General features: G+C 35.1%; 1 protein-coding gene and 1 long non-coding RNA gene across 4 annotated transcripts in view; one reads left to right on the top strand and one right to left on the bottom strand.

Moving 5' to 3' along the window:
- The window catches only part of LOC137615157 (phospholipid-transporting ATPase ABCA3-like), a 503,547-nt gene that overhangs the window by 371,064 nt on the left and 122,483 nt on the right, over positions 1-10,000 (top strand). The gene's annotated exons all lie outside the window — the stretch shown is intronic.
- The window catches only part of LOC137615161 (uncharacterized), a 179,809-nt gene continuing 171,762 nt past the window's right edge, over positions 1,954-10,000 (bottom strand). Inside the window, exon 4 of the long non-coding RNA XR_011039168.1 lies at positions 1,954-2,214. This is a non-coding gene — a long non-coding RNA (uncharacterized lncRNA). The remainder of the gene's footprint in view (positions 2,215-10,000) is intronic.

Genomic DNA, 10,000 nt, shown 5'->3' with positions numbered 1-10,000 from the left:
AGCTACAGCCCTTGCTGGAAAAGCAAGACTATTATTATTATTATTATTATTATTATTATTATTAGCTAAGCTACAACCATAGTTGGAAAAGCAAGACTTATTATCATTATTATTATTATTATCATTATTATTATCATTATTATTATTATCATTATTATTATTATTATTATTATTATTATTATTATTATTATTAGCTAAGCTACAACCCTCGCTGGAAAAGCAAGACTTATTATTATTATTATTATTATTATTATTATTATTATTATTATCTAAGCTACAACCCTAGTTGGAAATGCAAGACGCTATAACCCCAATGGCTCCAACAGTGGAAATAACCCAACGAGAAAAGGAAATAAGGAAATAAATAAATATGAGAAATAATGAACAATTAAAACAAAATATTTTAAAATCAGTAATAACATCAAACCAGATATTTCATATATAAACTATAAAAACACTTACGTCAGCCTGTTCAACATAAAAACATTTGCTGCAAGTTTGAACTTTAGCTTGTCTAAACAATTCTCACGTATCTCCACTTGTCTCTCATAGGTTTATTTGTGTTGTTCTTAATTTAATCGCAAAGATTCTTTGATATGAAGAGAAGAGGTTTGGTGGAAGAGGATAGAAGGCATTGGAGAGGGCGCATCAGGCAACCGACCCCTTAACGGTGGGGTTTAAAGGTTACTCATGAATGGCAGAGGCAAGGGACAGTGACACTGCACTATCGAGTAGGACAATGCCCTAGAGCCTGACCATATATGCATATGATCAGCGCCCAAGCCACTCTCCACCTAAGCTAGGACAAAGCAGGGCCAGGCAATGGCTGCTGATGACTCAGCAGATAGACATATAGGCTCTCCAAAACCATCCTCCTTAGCTCACAAGGATGATGAGATTGCAGCAACCAAAGAAACTAACGGGTTTCAGCAGGACTTGAACCCAAGTCTGGCTACCATATATCCATATGATCAGCGCCAAAGCCCCTCACCACCCAAGCTAGGACCAAGGAGAGCCAGATAATGGCTGCTGATGACTCAGCAGATAGACATATAGGCTCCCCCAACCCCCCATCCTTAGCTCACAAGGATGGTGAGATTGCGGCGACCAAAGAAACTAACGAGTTTGAGCGGGACTCGAACCCAAGTCTGGCGTTCACCAGTCAGAGACGTTACCAATATTTTTCTGATAACTTTGTCTAGAAAGGATAGAATAGTCAGCGATATATATTTATCATAATGACATGCGTCACTCTGCAATTATCAATTCTAACATTAGTGTGTTAAGACTATGGAATCTGACCTTAATCAAGTTTCATAAATGGTTCCTGCATATTTCTATAATCTCGAGGACTTGTGGTCCATTAACACTAATGACTGTACGAAGACATTTAATGAAGTCAACTTATTAAAATTCAGTTTATGCTTTTACCACTAAAAAATGTTTGCAATTGATAAACATCCACTGTTTTTCATTTACAAAATTCTCAAATACTGGAATCAAATAAAAAAGATTACTTAAGTATATAGAGGTAATATATAACAAAAATGACAACACTGTAAAACGAAAGAATGAATGAAATACACCCTATTATAAAGGGTATTCTTTTTATAACTTATTGCCAGCATTAAGCATTAATATGACAACCTTATGAAAATTGCAGTGAATTATAAACATCCACAGTTTTTCTTTCATACACTTCTCGACTATTGACACCATATAAACGAGATTATCTATAGTCAATTTCTTTTAATGAGGCGCATTTGCACCGACTCGTAGCGGTGCCCTTTTAGCTCGGAAAAGTTTCTTGATCACTGATTGGTTAGAATTACCCTATCCAACCAATCAACGATCAGGAAACTTTTCCGAGCTAAAGGGGCACCCACGGCGAGTTGGTGCAAATCTGCCACGCTATAAAAAATTGACTATAAGTATAGAGGTAATATATAACAAATAACAATACTGTAAAACGAAAGAATGGACGAAAATAAACCCTATTCTTCAACACCAGCTAGAGCCACCCACGTCTTCCGCTTTCCGTTTAGCTAATCAAGGTGACCTTCAGACAAAGGGTTGCACACTTCTCACTCCGGGGAGTTTATCCTTGCTCCTCCTCCTACTTCTTCTTCTTCTTCTCTACCTCATCATCATCATCATTTCTCCTTGACGCTCCATTCAAGATCGTCCTTCCAACTCCGTTCAGTATACAGAATCCTGGAAATAATTTCCTTCTGGGTTCCAGCTAGTCTCTCTCTCTCTCTCTCTCTCTCTCTCTCTCTCTCTCTCTCTCCGTAGGTTATTTTATATACATATATGTATATATAAAAACAAAAGTTCAAACTTGCAGAAAATGTTTTAGTTGAACTGGCTGATATGTGTTTTTATAGTCTATATATGAATTATCTGTTTTAATGTTGTTAATGTTTTTTAAGATATTTTATTTTAATGTTTCATTACTTCTTATATCGTTTATTCATTTCCTTTTTTCCTTTCCTCTCTGGGATATTTTTCCCTGTTGGAACCCTTGGACTTATACCATCTTGCTTTTCCAACTGGGGTTGTAGCTTAGCTAGTAATAATAATAATAATAATAATAATAAAAAAGTGCATCCGTCTCTAGTCCACTGCAGGACAAAGGCGTCAGACATGTCAATTCATGTCTGGGTTTAGGCCAGTTTTCATCACCACGCTGGCCTGTGCGGATTGGTGATGGTGGGAGATTTTTATATAATCGCTCACAGCAAACCAACCAAGTATGGGTGGCCCCGTCTGGAGAGCTTTGCTGATCATGGCGATGCTCAATCCCTTTCACAATGTTATGATATCTCTATTCAGAAAAGGTACAGTGTATATATATATATATATATATATATATATATATATATATTATATATATATATGTATATATGAATATATGTGTATATAAAATATATATATATATATATATATATATATATATATATGTATATATGAATATATGTGTATATAATATATATATATATATATATATATATTATATATATACTGTGTATATATTATATATATATTTATATATATACTGTGTATATATTATAAATATATTTATATATATACTGTGTATATATTATATATATATATTTATATATATACTGTGTATATATTATATATATATATATATATATATATATATATGTATATATATTGTAAGCGTAATTATAAATTCGACCATGCCTACAGAACAGATGATATTCTTTTTTTATATAATGAACCAGGAAGCACCAGAAAATGCAACTTTTTAAAGATTTGTTTATTTATTTACTTTTTTTAATATTTACTTATCAGTGCAGGAAGTTATTTCAGTCAAACCTCAGCAGGTTGGTTAGTGTACATCACTTAAGGAAAAAATAGAATTAACTTAATTACTCTCTGGATAATGCCCTGCCTAGCAATCCCTTGGACAGGAGTTCCAGTCAGGCTGAAACTCTATCTGTAACCTCACCATCCTTGTGAGCTAGGGAGGTAGGTGATGGTAAGTGTCTGGGGGAGCCTATACCTGTAGGAGCCACTACCTGGCCCTCCCTGGTCCTAGCTTGTGTGGAGAGGAGGCTTTGGCGCTGATCATATGTATATATGGTCAATCTCTAGGGCATTGTCCTGCCTCTAGGAGATTATCCTGTCCTTTGCCTCTGCCATTCATGAGTTACCTTTAAAGATGTGGAGCATCACAGTTTGTTTCGCCACTTAGTCATTGGAATTCTTCCGAGAAGCCAGTGTTATGTTATAACTGATTCTGTTAATTACAGAATAATAGATATTATGTTTTCGTTGCTAATTACAGTTAATTTTATAATATAATACCCCATCATTAGCATGTGGATAATTAAGACTGTGTTATTACCAGTACATAAAATAGGCTTTTATTCGGTGAAATTATTTCACGCTTTCATTAAACCCCTATCTAATATGTACATAATTTTGTAGCCTCGTCACAGAAAATGACCAATTTATTCATTTGGAAGATCTCTTTAGATAACACTCTAATGACACTTTTTCGCCCTTTGTGGTGGCCAATGTGGTAACATCCCTCACTGGTGATCGCCAGACTAGGGGTTCGAGTCCCGCTCAAACTCGATAGTTCTTTTGGTCATTGTAACCTCACCATCATTGTGAGATACAGATGGGGGGTTAGGGGGAGCCTATAAGTCTATATGCTAAGTTATCAGCAGCCATTGCATGGCACTCCTTGGTCCTAGCATGGGTCCTAGACATTCCTGAGCCTTTAAACCACTAGCTCACTAACCCACCCTTAAATTTAAAGGATATCCTTAAAGGATCAAATTAGCCCTTGTGCTTATAGCATCTTTCTTTTCCAACTAGTGTTGTAGCTTAGCTAGTAATAATAATAATAATAATAATAATAATAATAATAATAATAATAATACCTGGAATAAATTTTGAAATAATGTTTCCTTTCTCATCTCAAGTTTCTCAGGGAAAAGTTCCAGTATTTTATATTCTTGGGCGAGTTACGTAAAAAATTGCCATTTCTACAGCCTTTGATGAGTTGTATATATAAAAATAAAAAAAAATCACTGCTTCTTGTCTTTGTGTATTAGTGATAATTTGTCCACTTTTTATTTTTATTTTTTTTTTTGAGTTGTGTAAAACTATAAAAAAAAATTTATTTGTCTTGTTCTTGAGGAATAAAAAAAAAACATATAATTCCTTGTTTCTCGTTTTTGCATTCTAGTCATAATTTGCTCCTTTTATGGAGAAAATAAGATAAAATATTTCAAATATATAAAAGGTGGGTATATGCTCATAAAAAAATTTCTTTTTTGAGTTGCGTAAAACTATAATTTTTTTTTGTCTTGTTCTTGATGAATCGAAAAAAAACCTTATATACTTCCCTGTTTCTTGTTATTGTATTCTAGTGATAATTTTTTCCCTTTTATGGAGAAAATAAGAAAAAATATTTCAAATATATATAAAAGGTGGGTAAATTGTTTTTTTGAGTTGTGTAAAACTATGTGTTGTATTATTTGTCTTGTTCTGGAGGAATCAGAAAAAAAAACATATAATTCCCTGTTTCTTCTTTCTGTATTCTAGTGATAATATTCTCCTTTTATGGAGAAAATAAGAAAACATATTTCATATAAAAGCTCTATAAATGGTCATATCAACATTTCTTTTGCAGTTCTTTCTTTGAAAGTTTAGCACCTAAACTCTAAAAATGCCAGTCACTGCCATGGGATTTCTCTTTCGTCCCCTGAATCAAGACTGTCACACACTTGCAACAATTAAACACGGATGTCTTGTGTCTTTTCATCTCTAAAACAGAATTTCTCACAGGCAATCGTCATGGTTGGCTTCCTCAGTAGTTTCTGCAGCGATTAATCATTGACAAAAAGTATTTGAATTTCCACCCAAACTTGGACCAAGGAGGGCCAGGCACTGTCTGCTGATACTCGGCAGATAGACCTATAGTCTCCCCAAAACCCCCCATCCTTAGAAGACAAGGATGGTGAGGTTGCAGCGACCAAAGTAATTTAGTAATGAGACACCCATATTTATAAGAAAATAATTGCACGATAATCCTATGCTCTCTCTCTCTCTCTCTCTCTCTCTCTCTCTCTCTCTCTCTCATCTGTAGATAGACTTACAGGCTACCCCCAAATCCCCCATCCTTAGCTTACAAGAATGGTGAGGTTGCAGCGACCAAAGGAATTTTCTCATGAGACCCAAATTAAAAAATGAAATGCATTATAATCCTATTCTCTCTCTCTCTCTCTCTCTCTCTCTCTCTCTCTCTCATAACGGAGAGTATATGTAACAGCTTCTATAGAAGTCATAAATTAGATATTAATCTGTTAAGCTTCGAATGTAACTTTCAGCTCATCATATCTCAAATCTCTCTCTCTCTCTCTCTCTCTCTCTCTCTCTCTCTCTTATTATAAAAAAAGCAGGAGGTCAAGGCACCAATCCAATCTTTTAGCGAAGCAGATTTATTTAACATATATCAAATTGGGCCTCTGTTTATTTAAGCACTGAAGTATGTGGGAGGCAGTCGACTATGGTGGATTGCAGGTAGCGGGGGGGGGGGGGAGGGACGGGCGAGAAAGGCATGGGGCCAGTAACCTTAATCTAAAACACTTTTTTCACCAACTCCTGATATCACATTCTCTTGTTCTTCCCTTCCTTTTAATTACCTCATTATCAAGGACTTTCCAGATCTGCTTCTCTTGTTCCTTCCTGACGCTTGTGAATTATCCATCCTTTTTATAAACCCATTATCTCCCATTCTTTCCACATGACCACAAAATATACAAAAAAACTCTGATTCATCCCTTCACTTTCACTTACTATTTTTACCCCACATAGACTACACAAACAACTAATTAAAAGAACCCACACTTTCCAAAATCAAACCATTGTTCTCCAGTCTTAGGTAGTGCCATAGCCTCTGTATCACGGCCTTCCACTGTCTTGGGTTAGAGTTCTCTTCCTTGAGGGTACACTCGGGCACACTATTCTGTCTAATTTCTCTTCCTCTAGCTTTGTTAAAGTTTTTATAGTTTATATAGGAAATATCTATTTTAACGTTGTTACTGTTCTTAAAATTATTTTATTTTTTCTTGTTTCCTTTCCTCACTGGGCTATTTTCCCTGTTGAGGCCCCTGGCCTTATAACATCCTGCTTTTCCAGCTAGGGTTTTAGCTCAGCAAGTAGTAGTAGTAGTAATAATAATAATAATAATAATAATAATAATAACAACAATAATCAAAATAATAATAATAATAGTAATAATAATAATTATTATAACAACAACAATAATAATATCAATAATAATAGCAATAACATAATAATAATAATAATAATAACAATAATAATAACAACGATAACAATAATGATAATAATAAATATTATTATTACTATTATTATTATTATAGCAACAACAACAACAATAATAATAATAATATAATAATAATAATAATAATAATAATAATAATAATAATAATAATGGAGAAAGAGACAAAGTAGAGGTCATTGCACTCATTAACTCCTAAAAACTAATGACTCAGCAGGTAGACCTATGGGACCCCCCTCAAACACCAATCCTTATCTCACAAAGGCAGTAAGACAGTGGCCATTAACCCTTTCGATCCGTTGCCCGAGTGAATAAATTAGTTCCAACGATCACTTTTTGGGGGGATATCTTTCTATACTAGTTTCGGTCCAAGTTCGTATAGCCGAAGGAATTTATTTTCAAATGATATATGGTTATGGTTCTACTTATTTTGTGAAAATGTTATTAAATTATATCTCCCTTTTATAATAATAATAAAGTGTCTGTATATACATACATATATATATATATATATATATGTATATATATACATACATATATATATATATATATACAGTATATATATATATATATATATATACTGTATATATGTATATTTTTTTTTCTTACCCCGAGAGGTACACTCGCAAACCACAGTCTCTCACAAATAGCCGAACCAGCGGGTTATAGTTAGGAAAGCGGGAGGGGTGAGAAGGATTGAATGTGTGTTTGCGTGTGTGTGTATCTCCCGACATATTTAGACGTAATTTAATAAAATGAAGGATACTACAAGTATATTTCATTATAGAGGACTGAAGGGTGTATAATTACCCGGATATTGAATACGTCTTATGACAGACAAAGGCATAATAAATAGTGCTGACAATGCGGTGCAAAATAAGGGCCTACAGAATGAGGCTCTAAAGTTTTAATGAGGCTAAACCACATCTTCCTTGATCCAGGTTTAGAGGTTTAAAGACCGCTCATTGGCAGAGGCAAGGGACAGTGACATTGCCCTATGAAGCAGGACAATACCCTAGACACTGACCATGTAAAAGTATGATCAGCACTCAAGCTACCTTTCCTCCCAAGCTAGAACCAAGGAGGGCCAGGAAATGGCTGCTGATGACTCAGCAGATACACCAATAGGCTTCAACAAACCCCCATCCTTAGCTCACAAGGATGATTAGATTGCAGCGACCAAAGGAACTGACGAGTTTGAGCGGGACTCGAACCCAAGCCTGGCGATCACAAGGCAAGGACGTTACCAACAGGCCATCATAACTTAACATTGGATGATCCTACCATTACAACTTGTATTAAGTCCCAATTATCTATAAATTCAATTATCAGGTCCCAATTACCTATACAATTCAATTTTTAGATCCCAATTACCTATACAATTCAATTATTTGGTCCCAATTACCTATACAATTCAATTATTAGGTCCCAATTTCCTATACAATTCAATTATCAGGTCCCAATTACCTATACAATTCAATTTTTAGGTCCCAATTACCTATACAATTCAATTATTTGGTCCCAATTACCTATACAATTCAATTATTAGGTCCCAATTTCCTATACAATTCAACTGCTTCCATTTAATCACTAATTCCATCGTCTTGTTTTCATTTACCTTCACTACATGACTCTCAGTCACATTACTAGCAACATTCTCCTCTTGTATGCTGGTTTCAATACATATAACAGTTTTGGTTCATTATCCTTAACATGCAAATATACAATTCTATTCTTTCTTTTCCCAAACATTTCCTGTCCGTCTTCCAACTTATGGCATCACTTTTCCTCTGAAATTATAACACACCCTTGTTTCACTCCCATTTTTAAATTCATCATCATCTCCTCCTACGCCTACTAATGCAAAGGGCCTCGGTTAGATTTCGCCAGTCGTCTCTATCTTGGGCTTTTAATTCAATACTTCTTCATTAATCATCATCTACTTCACGTTTCACAGTCATAAGCCATGTAAGCTTGGGTCTTCCAGCTCTTCTAGCGTCCTGTGGAGCCCAGCTAAACGTTTAGTGAGCTAATCTCTCTTGAGGAGTGCGAAGAGCATGCCCAAACCATCTCCATCTACCCCTCATCTTGATCTCATCCACATATGGTACTCGAGTAAACTACTAGTTTCCTTTCTAATCCTGTCCTGCCATTTAACTCCCAATATCCTTCTGAGGGATTTGTTCTCAAAGCTGCTAAATCTATTGGAGATTGTTTCATTGCCATAACATCACTCTTGTCCATTCAGTATCACATATCTCTCATGTTTTAAATTAAACCATTCCTTTTCCCTAATTCATATTCTAACAAGATCCACTTTTCATAAAAACCTTACTTTCAATTACATTACCTTTCTTCCGATTTTATTATGGCTTCTTAGGATCCATGTATATCATATACGTCGTTTTACATTAAGGCCGGGAGCACACTAGCGACTCTATGGCGCCACAAAGCTGAGCGAGAGAGAGCCACAGTCGCTAGTTTGCGCGGCAAAACTTGAAAACAATGGAATCCTATGGGAGACCACATCCCCGCCACACGATGCTGTGGCTTTGTGGCGCCACAGAGTCGCTAGTGTGTTCCCGGCCTAATACTCCAACTTGTTACAAAGCAAATCCTCCTCTTTCTGTGAACTTGTTATTCTTTTATCACCTTTACTTTAGCCATCCAAATCATACCACACACATAACCTGGGATACTATTTAGTCATATTCCAACAAAATTGTTAATTTACTTTTACTCGTATACAGGGGAACTATCATTACACCTCTCTCTCTCTCTCTCTCTCTCTCTCTCTCTCTATATATATATATATATATATGTATATATATATATATGTATATATATATATATATATATATCTTACACACACACAGAGTCGCATTACAACCCTGTACACAATTAAGTTCTTGAGGTAACGGGCATAATCGATACATGACCGTATCACTCCTTAACTGGTTCGGGGATCGAACGCTGGTTAATTCAGCGGCGAGCTGAATACGTAACCTAATTCTCAACACAGGAAAGAACTGGGAATACCATGTAGTAAGAATTAACATTTAGAAAGTTCCAATACATGATTACGCTGTGTCGGTTTATACAAAAACTAGGTCTGCTGTTTTATTTATGCTGACATCAAAGGCTCTGTGTTTA

Source organism: Palaemon carinicauda, chromosome 21 (assembly GCF_036898095.1).
Source record: "Palaemon carinicauda isolate YSFRI2023 chromosome 21, ASM3689809v2, whole genome shotgun sequence".
Classification (NCBI taxonomy): domain Eukaryota; kingdom Metazoa; phylum Arthropoda; class Malacostraca; order Decapoda; family Palaemonidae; genus Palaemon; species Palaemon carinicauda.
This window is presented reverse-complemented; position numbering and strand designations above follow the sequence as displayed.